Source organism: Castor canadensis, chromosome 14 (assembly GCF_047511655.1).
Source record: "Castor canadensis chromosome 14, mCasCan1.hap1v2, whole genome shotgun sequence".
Lineage (NCBI taxonomy): Eukaryota > Metazoa > Chordata > Mammalia > Rodentia > Castoridae > Castor > Castor canadensis.
Genome location: NC_133399.1, coordinates 8229086 through 8242269, shown reverse-complemented (window position 1 = coordinate 8242269; position 13184 = coordinate 8229086). Strand labels below are relative to the sequence as shown.

General features: G+C 46.0%; 2 protein-coding genes across 4 annotated transcripts in view; one reads left to right on the top strand and one right to left on the bottom strand.

The window, feature by feature from the left end:
• LOC109689049 (uncharacterized) overlaps positions 1–13184 on the bottom strand; it is a 595734-nt gene that overhangs the window by 367644 nt on the left and 214906 nt on the right. The gene's annotated exons all lie outside the window — the stretch shown is intronic.
• Positions 11531–13184, top strand: part of LOC109675410 (uncharacterized) — a 51757-nt gene continuing 50103 nt past the window's right edge. For all 3 annotated transcript variants that reach the window (XR_012441068.1, XR_012441069.1, XR_012441067.1), the window contains exon 1: positions 11531–11711. The gene's annotated coding sequence lies outside the window, so the exon portion shown is untranslated. The remainder of the gene's footprint in view (positions 11712–13184) is intronic.

Genomic DNA, 13184 nt, shown 5'->3' with positions numbered 1-13184 from the left:
GAGCATATTCAAGTCACCAGGCTTGAGATTATGGGTCCGTGGGGTTTTCCCTTCTATCACTGGACTTCCATCTTGGGTGGTTTGCAGAGTGCAGGATCTCAATCCATTGAGGTGGCCTGGACTCTGGTCAGTTCCATGGGAGAGGCTTCTGGACTTCTTTGTAGGCCTGGATGGCAGTGCTACCTAGACTTTACAGGCACTTATTGTCTTGATGCCATTGGAAGACACAGACCCCCTTGCCTTCTCTATATAGAATTTGGAGCTGAGTCCAAAGAATTTGGAGCCGAGTCCCAGCCACCACAGTGAGGTGATGTCATTCAGGCACCGGTGGCTCATGCCTGCAATCCAAACTACTCAGGAGGCAGAGATTATGAGGATCACAGTTCAAAGTCAGTGCTGGGCAAATGTTTCATAAGAACCTATCTTGAACAAAGCCATCACAGAAAAGAGTGCTGGTGGAGTGGCTCAAGCCATAAGAGTGCCTGCCTAGCAAGTGTGAAGCCCTGAGTTCACACCCCAATGCCACCACACACACAATAAAAGAAATATTGTTTAGCTGTGCCAATTAGCAAAGCTTCCCAGGAAGAGTCCATCTAGAGGTCCTGTTCTCTGCTGCCTGACAGCCACCAGCTGTCTGCAGCCTGAACTGTGGCACAAAGGAGCCTCAGAAGACCCAAAAATGTCTCCAGTTCCTGGGTTACAGTCCAGTCACAAACCATCTTGAGACCTGTGGCCACACCAAGGGTCCCCACCACCTGCAGGGAGCACTGGCTCCTGCCATCTTAACTGGGAAAACTCTTACGTGACACCATTGTACTTTGTGGTCAGCCTTGTCTCAGTTAAAATGTCTAACTTAATTTAGTTCACAGCTGGCTATGGAACACGTCTCTTTCAGTCCCTGATGTAGGAGAGCAGTGTGTTTAGGTAAACTGTCAGAGTGCAAGGATAGCAAGGGACAGAGACAAGATCACTGTTGATGCAATCCTTGCTTACTTGGAAAGTAGAACTTTTGTGTAACTGTAGAGCATCCTTACACACCATCTGTATAGACTACAAATGACAAATACTGCAGGTGCTTTGCTCCAAACAGAGACGTGAAAAAAAATATTCTTCCCATGCTGTGCTTATTCATTTGTGAGAAACACAAAGTAAGGACAAATGCTCAGCCTTCTCTTCATCAGATGGAAATGAAGACAGTAAAGAAAATCCGTGGTAGCAGGTGACACTATAGAAGCTGGTGTGTGTATCCACCTTCTCTATGGAAAGTCACTGTGCAAGTGGTGAGAATGTCCTCACCTCTTAAGCCCGATGTCAGCAGCTGCTCTTGTGTGGGTGGGGACAGTGGGGGGCGCTGCAGACTTCCCTGCCTGTGACTTTGTCCATCATGAGTGTCTATAGAGATATAGTATAAGCCCAGTGCAATTATAGTTAGAGATACAGAAATATAACATGTGGACCTCACATCTAAGAACTTCACTGCAGTCAGAAAGCAACTCTTTCAGCAACTACTGTGTGTCTCTGCACACCAGTTTTCAATGGGTGAACGCTTTAATGTATGTGATGATTTATTGAAGCAGAGAGGAAAGGGGTAAAAAGCTCCATGCACATGGGAGGGGGCTCAGAAGGGCTGAGCGCATGAGGCTCTGTGTCTAGTGGATATTATAAGGATTTTATATCTTGGTTGAAGGAAAACTGGTTGTGTCTGTGTGCTGTTGGTCCACTTAGGGGATGTATGTCATCGCCAGCCAGTGTGTTTCAGGGGGTCACTGGGCCTGCCCTCTTTCGCTTCCCAATGTCCCTGAGGTCCGCCATACTGGCTGGGCACCTATTTCGTATCTTCTGTTGGGACTGTACTTGTTCACCACCTTTCTCCAGGTTCAGAATCACTCTTCTACTTTCTTTGCATAACTTAAGTGACTTCCCATGTGGCATTTGTGGCATTGGTTTTTGTTCCTTTGGGCAAATACACAGCCTGCTCTGTCTCCTTTCTCCCTGGAATTCTAAAATTGCATCTCCCCTTTCTTGAACTTTGCTCACCTTCTGTTAATCAAGTCCCACTTCCTAGCTCAGCAGTGCTCCTCTTGTGACCTCTCTTCTGTCTGCCCCAAACTATGTGCTGAATTCACCACTTTCCATTTATACTTGCAGTTTACATTTGAGACCTTAATTTAAGAGGTAATTAGAGTTGTTTGATTTCACAAGGGTGTGTCTTCATCGTGTGAGTAGTGTCCTAGTGGAGAGAGTAGGATCACTTTCTCCATCACATGATAACTCATCAAAAAGTTTTCCATCTGAAAGCCAATGATGTCCTTCACCAGTAAGCAAAATAGCTAATCTCCAGCTCTTGAATAACTGGGATTACAGGCATGAGTCTCTGTGCCCAGATCCAAGGCACAGAGTTTTGATGTGTGTTTAGTCCTCATGGGCTGGGCCCTGATGAATTAGCTAATGCCCCTCTGTGCCCCTCTGAAGTGAACTTGTGGACATGAGTTCACTCTCTTTCAGGAGAAAGTGAATAACTTGTGAGGATGTAGCAAGACACTCTCATGAGATATTTGACTTCCCATCCTCCAGAACATTGAAGAAACACCTTTCTGTTTTATATTAATTACTGGTCTCAGGTATTGTATTATAGCACACAATGTACACTAAGCCACAAATTACATGGAAGAAAGAGAGATGGGATGTTATAATAAATCTAAAATGGGGAGATGGCTTTGGGGGATACATGGTAGAGCCTGGAATGGGGTTGACATGAATACTGGAAAAGCCTGCACTGATGTGACTGGACATTAAGGGAGGTTCTGGCGAGGGATGTGGAGAAGCAAAGAGCTGTGGGGGAGGCCTGAAGCCCCTTAGACATTACGGATGTGGCCTCCAATAGAATGTTGGTAGAAATAGGGACAGCAAAGGCCACTGATGAGGTCCTAGTCATGAATGAGGAAGCCATGTGTGAAACTGGGTAAATGTCCATTCTTATGAGAAAGTGGCAGACAAATTGTGTGAATGGTGTCTGTGCCCCAGGCTTTCATGGAAGGCAGAACTTCAAAGTAATCCACTAGGCAGGGTGCAGTGGCTCATGCCTATAATCCTAGTTAGCTGGGAGGCTGAGATTGAGGAGTTCACAGTTCCAGGTGAGTCCAGGGAAAAAGTTTGTGAGACTCCATCCCAATGGCAAAAAGCTGGGCATGGTGGTGCACACCTCTCCTTCCAGCTAGGGTGGGAAGCATCGCGTCCAGATGAGCCTGGGCAAAAAGCAACACCCTATCTCCAAAATAACCAGCAGAAAAAGGGTTAGAGGTGTGGCTCCGTGGTAGAGTGCCTGCTCTACAATTGTGAAGTTCTGAGTACAAACCAAAATACTGCCAAAAAAAAGTGATGAACTAAGGAAATTTGCAGAGAAGATATCTAAGCTGCTGTGTTTGGGTGGCTGCGTGGTTTCTCTTCCTGCTTCTAGTAAAATACAAGAAGTGAGAAAGGGTTTACAGAGTAATGTATGTTGTGATCAGAAGAGAATAGAATGTAAGTATCTGGAAATCTTTTATCAGGAAGTGAACAAAAGAAAAGCTTGAGGGAGAAAATCAAATGTAGTTCAAGCGTGCTCACTTAGATCCGTGTGGGTAGAGTCAGATGCTTATCAAAGCAACAGGAGAGTGACCTGAAGGTCACAAGGATCTTCAAATGTACCTCTCCCACCACAGGTCCACAGTGCTGGGGCACAGAAGGACTCAATAGAAGCGGCCCAGAGGACGTGAGGCTCACTGGATCTGTTCCCTGTGTTCCCGCACAGCCCTCAGCCACTCCCATTACCGTTCAAGTGGCCCAACATTCAGCTCGGTTCACTGCATTGGAATGCACCACCGGAAGTCTCAGTGCACGTGGAGCTCACTCTCCAGGTACACAGAGTGCCACAGCTGTGGAACTGTGGCATCTTCCACCCAGACGTCAAAGGCTGTCCACATCGTCCAGTGGCTAAGGTGAGAGCTGCCACACAGGATGGGAGCAATCACTGGAGACCCCACCAGGGCAAACTCAGGGGAACTGGGGGCTTGGAGCTGCTGTAGAGTCTACATCAGGGCAGTGACTGCAGGAGCCAAGGGAATGTGGCTATGCCTTGAGAGCCACCAGGTGGCAGCATAGGCCTGCGACAGCCACAGGCATTTGAGTGCATTGTATAGTGCTGAAACAAAGAGGCAGTGCTCCCAGGTTCTGTGGGCTCCACGCTTGCCCCAGTGTGTGGAGCAGATGAGGTTGCAGTCAGCTAAGATTACAGTCATCTCCAGTAGGGTCTCACGTTTTTGCCTGGGGCCAGACATGGACCATGATCCTCCAACCTAGGTCTCCCCATTAGCTGGGATTACAGATGCACACACCAAACCTGGCTTAGTAGCTTTTCTATATACCAATAATGGATGTGTTAAGAAAGAAATCAGGGAAACAGTACTGTTCAGAATAACCTAAAATAATAAACTACCTAGAATTAACCTTAACTGAGGAGGAGAAAGGCATCTATGATGCAAACTAAAACACTGAAGAAAGAAATTGAAGATCTCTCTAGAAGAGGCAAAGACTTCCCACATTCATGGATTAGCAGAATTAATATTTGAAAATAGTGTATTACTGAAAGAAATATACAAATTCAATGGAATCCCCATAAAAATGCTGATGACATTCTTCATCAAAATAGAAGAAGTTATCCAATTTCACATGGAAGCACAAAAGACCCAAAATAGCCAAAGCAATCTTAAGGAAAAAGAGCAATGCTGGAGATATCACAATGACTGATTTCAAATTATACTGCAGAGTCATAGTAATAAAAACAGCATGGTATACATTTGCAGAGAGAGAGAGAGGTGTACACCAAAGAATTAGATTAGAGGACCCAGAAGTAAGCCCACCCAGCTAAGCCATATGATTCTAACCCATGGCACCCAAAATATAAGTTAGGGAAAAGACAGCTGGGAAAACTATATATCCAAGGGTAGAAGACTGAAAGAGTTCCCTATCTCTCACCATGTACCAATATCTGTTCAAAGTGGATCAAAACCTTTATATAAGATCTGAAACTCTGAAGCTCCTGCAGGAAAACATTTGAAAATAGGCAGAGGCAACAACTTTCTGAACAGGACTCCAATAGCTTGGGAATAAGAGAAAGAATTGACAAACGGGTTTGCATCAAACTGAGTAAAGAGTAAAGAGACAGCCTGCAGAGTGGGAGAATATCTTTGCCAGGGGTGACAAGGGGTCATTATCCAGCATATATGAAGAACTCAAGAATTTAACACCAAAAAAAAAAAAACCACAATCTAGTTAAAGAAGGAAATGGACAGTGTTCAAAAGAAGAAATACAAATGTCCATAAACAATGAAGAACTGTTCAACATTTCTTAGCCATTTCCTTAAATCAAAACTCCACTAGGATTGCATGTCACCTCAGTCTGATGGAACATCATCAAGGAAACAAAGACCACAAATGTTGGCAAGGTCACAGGGAAAAGAAACCCTCAGACACTGTGGGAGGGAACGTAAACTAGAGCAGCCACTGTGGAAATCAGTGCGGAGGTTACACTAAAAACTAAAAATAGATCCACCGTATGATCCACTCTTGGGCATATTCCTGAAGGACTGTAAATATCGATTCAATAGAGGCATCTCCACGCCCATGTTTAGAGCAGCACTGTTCACCATATCCAAGTTAGGTGTCCATCAGCAGATGAATGGATAAAGAAAACATGCTTACACACAATCCAGTATTAATCAGCCATGAGAAGAATGACATTATGTCATTTTCAGGAAAATGGATGGAATTGGAGATCATCGTGCTAAGCCAGCTAAGTCAAGTTTGGAAGGACAAATACCATGCTTAATGTCATATTCAGAGGCTAGATCTAAGAATGAAAAGTCATGAGTATAAAGGGGGTGGGGCTATTTTGGACAAGCCAACAGGAGGTAGGCAGGGTAAAGTGAGTGTGTGTGTGTGAGAAAATGATGAAAGCATATTATATGCAGGTACATAGTACAATAACGTGCTAATAAAATAACTTTTTAAATAAATGGAAGGATCTCATTGAACCTCACAAGGATTCAACCTGAGGTCAGTTAGACTTTGTGAAAGAGAAATTTATTTCTAGGATGCTCAGAATGTAGCTATAGAAATGACTGAATGGGAGCCAGGTGTGATGGTGCACATGTGTAATCCTCACAGTTGGGAGGTGGAAGCAGGAAAGTAGGAAGTTTGAGGCCAGCCTGGGTTCTCAAAAAATTAACAAACAAAACACCCACAAACTAGAGAGCCTGCCTAGAAAGTGTGAGGTCCTGAGTCCTGGTCTGAACTCTCTGACCTGAGCTATTAGGGCATCCCCTGCAGATGGATATCTCTACCTACTTATGAGTCTTCCTGGCTGGAGACCCAAAGCCCACAATCCAATTAGATTCTATTTATTTGTTTGGATTATGCGACTACATTGGTTTCCTGTCCTGTGACATCACTCAGTTCATTTATTTCAAATAAGTAGTTCTTAGATACCCTACAATGTATGATCAACAGGTAGGCAGGATGCAGCACTTTGCACCTTGTCAAAGGGGCTGTTAATGAGGGACTCCTGTGACTCTTCTACATACTGAGGTGCATCTTGGGGACATTGACTTCCATATGATATCTGCTGTCTTCAATAAGTCTGCTGGGAGACTCATGAGGTCTTTGAGGTAGGGCATTTGGGAGAGTCTAGCTTCACACTGGACACAGGGTGAGGTAGAGAAGACAGCTGGAGCCAAGTGTGATCACCTTGTCCTGTCCTCCAGTCTCTTCTCATGAAAGCATTCGTCTGCTCTATTCCCCACTGCTCTTGGAAGGTTGTTCTGAGCCCCACTTTCCATTGAATCTTGAAGCATTCCAGGGGGTCACTCCTTACCTTGTATCATTCCATCCTCCTGGAAGATTATTCACCCTTTCTATTTATCATATTCACAATTTTTTTTTTGCAATACTGGGGTGTGTAGTCGGGGCCTCCACCTTGAGCCACTCCACCAGCCCTTTTTTTGTGATAGGTTTTTTCAAGATAGGGTCTCTCACACTATTTGCCCAGAATAGCTTCAGACAGAGATCCTTTGTGTCTCATGAGTAGCTAGGTGCACAGGCACGATCCTCCAGCACCTGGCCATATTCACGATTATTTCATACCAGTATGATCACCCTGTTATTACCTGCCTTGGTCTGTTCCCATTTCCCCAATAGCATGAGAAGTTTTTTCCTCTGGTACTTTTTTCTGTGACCCTTGAAGCCACAGGCCTAGAGAATGTCTCAAATGAATGAGTGCTGTAGAATTGACAAAAAGATGTGGTACCAGAGGGAAAGGGAGGAGATACAATTGTCACACAAATCACTCACTTGGTGCCACATGTCCTGTGTGCACTGAAAATTATATCCTTCTACACTGATCATTTATTTGCCAAGATTGAAGGTTAGCAACAGCATAATTGTTACTTGTCCAACTCCACAAGCCTGTCCCCAAACTCAGGCATTTGCAGACAGTTAATTCAACTGTATCAAAATGACAGTAGAAGAGACAACCAGGTCCTTGTCAGTCAAAACTGTGGCCACAGTGGAGCCAAGGTGCTGCCAGGACTGCAGACCTACCAGGATAACTTGGCCTGATTACTCACACTTTCTGAGCTTAAGTTTCCTCTGCAAAATAAGTGAGATTGACTGGATGATCTTCTGAGATGTGAGCCTATGCTAGCCTTCTCCTTGACATCTTAAGTTTCCAAGGGACTTGATGCTTGCTTTGGTGGGACATGGTGAGCTCTGTCATCCTTGAGCCAAGAAAAAGATGTTTCTTCAGCGTAGTGCTGTCTGTGCCTTTTCACAAAAATGGGAACCAACAACCATATTCTCTACCAAGATCATGGGAATTGCATGCTCTAGTAGGGACAGCCAGAGAAGTAGATCTGTCAGATGCATCATGGCCATGGCCCATCTTCACTGCATGTGACTGCCTGAGCCCAGACCCCTTTTCTCTTGTGCTTCGGGGTACCAGTGCCTGTTGGTACCATCAGCATCAATAAAGGGTGATGTCATGGGGCCCAGCATTCTCATGGTGACCAATGATCTTGTTCTCTCACTCCTTTCCAGGTTCCTGCTAAGATAAGGAGACATACATGAGGCAAATTCTGTTTCCCTACAAATCCAGATCTGGGTCAGTATAGACCTAGCTGGGACATAGAGGACATACAGGATATGGCTCTCTCATTCCACTGGAATCTGGCCTGAAGCTGAGGGACACACCTGACTTTCACCTGGGCTCCTACTAACCCAGTACTGCTCCTTCCCTGGATGCTTTAAGCACCATCAATGTTATCTCTGGTCTCTACTTCTGGATTTCCCTGTGTCCCTGCTCAGACCATCCCAAAAGCACCCTAGGGTTTGTATTCCCTGCCACATTGTCAAGCATCTTGATCTTTTGTTTTCTCAGAGACACAGCAACTGTGAGTTACATGCTTATTTGCTATGGAAATATTGTAGGTGCTGGGAGTGAACAATGACTAGGAACAAAGGGATCCTCATCTGAGATTTTTAGCATTCATTGGGGAGGCTATTAAAGACTATGAAGAATACACAAGTCCCTGGAGGAGGCTCTGGAGGGTGCAGGACCATAGGATCATCAAATGGCCCAGACAGGGACTTAGAAAAAACAGTTGGAGGTGGCGATGTCTAAAGTGACACCTAAGGAATGTGCAGTTATGATTCAGAGGAGGAAGCAAGTGGATGAGGGGCTTTTTGGGTAGAGATGACAGCGAGTGCAAAGGATCAGGGAAACAGAGGGCTACATGGTTTAGGGACAATGGTGTGTCCACTGAGCCTAGTGTTTGGAGCCATCTGACAAGGTCGTTGCAGCTTAGCAGGATCCTGACAAGGTCAGAGACTGCAAGTGCACCATGTCTCTCACTGAGGTTTTGAGGGGACAGGGAGTGGCTCCCTTTGTCTGGAGAAAAGAAACATTAACCTGAAGGTATTTGTTTATGAAAGGTCAGGAACATGTGATATGTACTTAGTAACCAGGCCTGGATTTTGTGTATGTGAAACCAGGTGAAACTAGGTGAAAACAGGGAGGTCTGGGTTTCATTAGTGAAATTAGGAGGGTCCAGGGTTCATTTAGGAAACCTAGGAGATTGGACCAAGAACATTGTTTTCAGGTAGAGGGCATTGTTTCTTAGGCATAGAAACTTTCTTTGTTTTGTATAACTTCCTACTTTGTACTGCTTATAAGCCTGATGCAAAAATAAAAAATTTGCCAGTTGGTCATCAGCCTTCTGGCCCTTTCAATATGTGTCTTGTCTGTTTATTCCTTCCCTGAGCCCTTCTGGGTCAAGGACCTCTGTGATCCTGGCAGCCTAGCAAGTTGGAAGTGGTTGAGGGAGTTCTGGGACATGAAGGCACACAGGAGGAGGCCAAGGTCATGAATGACCATGAAGGGCTCTTGAAGAGTTTCTTCTTAGGCAGTGGGAGATGCTAAATATTTTTGAATGCATGGCAGAAGAAACTGAATAGTATTTCACCATGTGATCCCATTCATGGATATGTGACATTAATCTTCATGGGTTCTCATGGGTCCTTACAGTTGGGAGATAGGGGAGGCCTCCACCAACTTGGAGGATACACGTCCAGTATTCCAAAGGGTTGGTTTGGTTTTATACGTAGTCACGTTGCTGTGTGTACACAGTTCTCCATAGCTGCTGGGAAAAGAATAAGCTATAGAGGTTTGGAGGAGAGCCAGGGTGTTTTGTCCTATGTGTGGGTTTCTCAAACATGGTTTGTAATCAGACTTGAAACTGACTCTAGAGGTTGAATGAGCACTGTTGCATATTGCATAGAGGGAGTGAGGGAGTGAGCTGTGTTTACCCCGTGCAGTTCTGACCCAAATGTGTGGGCTCTTACAACAGTCTGAAGATATCCACAGTGGATGGTGTCCAAAAGTTCCACTGAATTCTGAAAGTACCTGGCATTAGTGTCTCATTCTAAAGGTTTATGGACTCAGTCCCCAAGACAATACTGCCATCAGATGGCAGTCAAAGCACTGTGTATCCAGTGCACACACATTTCTGTACAACATGGGTACAGAACACCTTTTTGTGTTCACCATCCCTGAAGGAAAGTAGGATTGTCCTCATTTCACATGCAAAGAATTGGATTCAGCTTCCTTGTGTCATTTCATTCATCAATGTTGCTGTGAAGCAGTTGAATAACTTGGAGTCAGGGGCTCAGGTTAGAGGCCAGTGATTCCAGGTAGAATTCCATCTTTAGTCTGCAAAGGGAGGACTGTGAGGTCCCCTTCGTGTGTTTTGGGTATGTAGCTGCCTTTCCTGAATGTGGCCTCCAGGTGCTCAGAAGAAGGACAAGTGACAGTGAGAAGCTGCAGAACTGGGGAGAGCAGGAGACCCTTGAGCAGATGCAGTTAGAGGTTCTGGTCTTTGAGATGGTGCCTGGTTGCCATAAAACTCTATTCTGGACATAGTTTCGGTGTTTCCACAGTTAGAGGTGCACTGATCAATCTAAATGGAATATATTCATTTAGAAGGTCAGCCTTAGAGAAGCGTTCATTCATGTAGTGCCCTGGAGAAAGGGTTTATGAATTTGAGAACTTAAGTGAAACCACAAGTGACTCCAGATGAGGGTTCCCTGTTGTGAATGTTAAGATTTTAAAGGACACTGGAAGGAGGGGACACACTAGACGTGATGGCTCCTAGGGTGATATTCTTATGTGCCTCTGCCTCAGCCCAGGGGTGGTTCACTCCAGTGATGTAGTTCAGGAGTCAGTCTAGTCTTGTATGTATGTATATATTATTTTTTAATTTGTTTTTGGCACCGGGAATTAAATTCAAGGTGTTGTGCTGGCAAGGCAGGCACTCCACAACTTGAGCCACTTGAGTTTAATCTTCTGAATTAAATGAGGATTTCCTTCTGGTTTCCACTGTAACTTAGATGCAGAGGCTGCCTGTGTGAGCTGGTTCGAGTTTACTTATCTTTGTAGAATACTGGTTCTATAGACCTGTTTCCCCATGCACTGGGTAATTACAGGCCCTTGTGGGTTTTTCTTTTCTTTTCTTTTTTTCTTGGCTGAAGACAGGTAAATCATTAGAAAACATGTTGACAAAGCCTTGGCCATAACCACTGCCTCAAGTTCCATTCCTCAAGCGTGACTTGAGCACTTACCTCTTGCTCCAGCGAGGCCCGTCCTGGCTTAGGCTGCCTTTTTCCTCTGTAGTCAGGGATGTCCCCACTGAAGGCACTTCAGAAGGTTAATGCAGTAAGAGCCTAGCTAATTCAGGAAGAAGCAGGTGGCCGCTCTGGAGAGCCACGACACAGGTCTCATTCAATGACTTTTCCCTCAGGTGAGACCAGGGCGGTGCCCACAAGAAAGCGTGGGTTTCGAGGCGCAGAGCTGGAACGGGTCCTTCCGCCTCCTCGCCACCAGGTAGGCATCGCTTCTCCTGTCACTCAGCTTGAGCAGTAGCCAATCAGAGCCTTAGGAGTCGTCCAATCAGGAGGGCGGAAGGGAGAAAGGCCCGCCCCTCCCCCGTAAGCTTCCTTTCCGCCGCCATAGCTACGCTGCTGACCTGGTACGTGTGAGGTGTTCCGCCCTCCAGTTCCTGTCGCTGTGTGACGCTGACCCCAGGAGCAGGAGTGGACAGCAGGACACCCGGCAGTCAGGAATGGTGAGTGTGGGGCGGAATTGTGACACGGGCGAGGAGGGGTTGAGAGCGACTGGGCCCCGTAGTCTGCGGCAGAGTCGCCGCTCCGCTCGTCCCCTCGGTCCCCGGGCGGGGCGGGGCCGCAGCCGGGACCCCAAGTTCCTGTCCCTTGTCCCCGCCGAAGCCCCCTGTCCCTCCGCGCCCGCAGCCCCGCGTCTCCCCACAGCGCGGTGCCGGCGGAGGTGGCGGGAGGCTCCCGAGTGGCCGCGGGGTCCCCGTCCCCATCCCGGCGCAGAGTGTTTATTCAGTGGTTAGCATTGAGTGTTGGGAGGAAGTCATTTCATACTAATGTGGCGTGTGGAGGTCACAGAATGAAATTTGTGCATTCGGGATTCTGTTAGCCACTACCTGGTAGTGAGACCCTGGGCTACATCTGAATAGCGTAGTGGTTTAAAGCTTACTGTTTAAATTTCTGATTGTGGATTCCTGTGTGTCCTGTGGGCAAAGCAGATCGCTTCCTTAAGTTGCATGGGCATGGTTTTGTTGCCTTTGTAGAATCTTTTTTTGTTTTTGGTCAGAACTGGGGTTTGAACTCAGGGCCTACACCTTTAGCTACTTCAGCCCTTTTTTTTGTGAAGGGTTTTTTTTTGAGATAGGGCTTCTTGAACTGTTTGTCTAGACTGGCTTGGAACACACAGTCCTCCTGGTCTCTGCTTCTTGAGTAGCTAGGATTACTGGCAGGAGCCACTGGCTCCTTTGTCTAATCTTGTTTCTATAAACTTACAGTCTGTTAGCCGTGTGTGGTAGCGCACACCGTGATCCCAGCACCGGGGAGGCTGAGGCAAGAGAGCACCAGTTTGACCCTATCCTGAGCTGCACAGCAAGACCTTGTCTTAAAAACAAAATTAAGTAAAATACCAAGTTAATTAAACAGTTAAGAATTTTTTTGTCATGATTGAATTTAAGATGGTGATTTTTCTAGCTTGGATCTTCAGTGGATGAAATAATGAGGTCTGAAAAAGAAAAGAACTCTTCAGATCATTTCTCTCATATTAGGTTAGTGGACGAGCACTTGCCTGGCAAGTGTAAGACCTGAGTTTGGTTCCCAGCACTGAAAAAAAAAGAACACAGATAGCCTGTTGCCAGTGCTCTCACCTATAATGGTAGCTACTCAGGAGGCAGTGATCAGGAGGATCTTGGTTTGAAGCCAGCCCAAGCAAATACTTTGAGAGACCCTATCTTGAAAAACCAACACAATGTAGGGCTGGTGGAGTGGCTCAAGTGGTAGACCACCTGCCTAGCAAACGTGAGGCTCTGAGTTCAAATCTCAGTACCACTCCCCTCTCTCCCTCCCCCTCCAAGAAAAGGAATCTGTATCCCCCCAAAAGAAGGAATACAGATGTCCCTCAACTCTCCAATCACATGAATAAATAGGCCCTGGTCATTGCTGGCATCTTCCCGACATCTAGCTCTGTATCCAGAGGGTTTTTGTTTGTG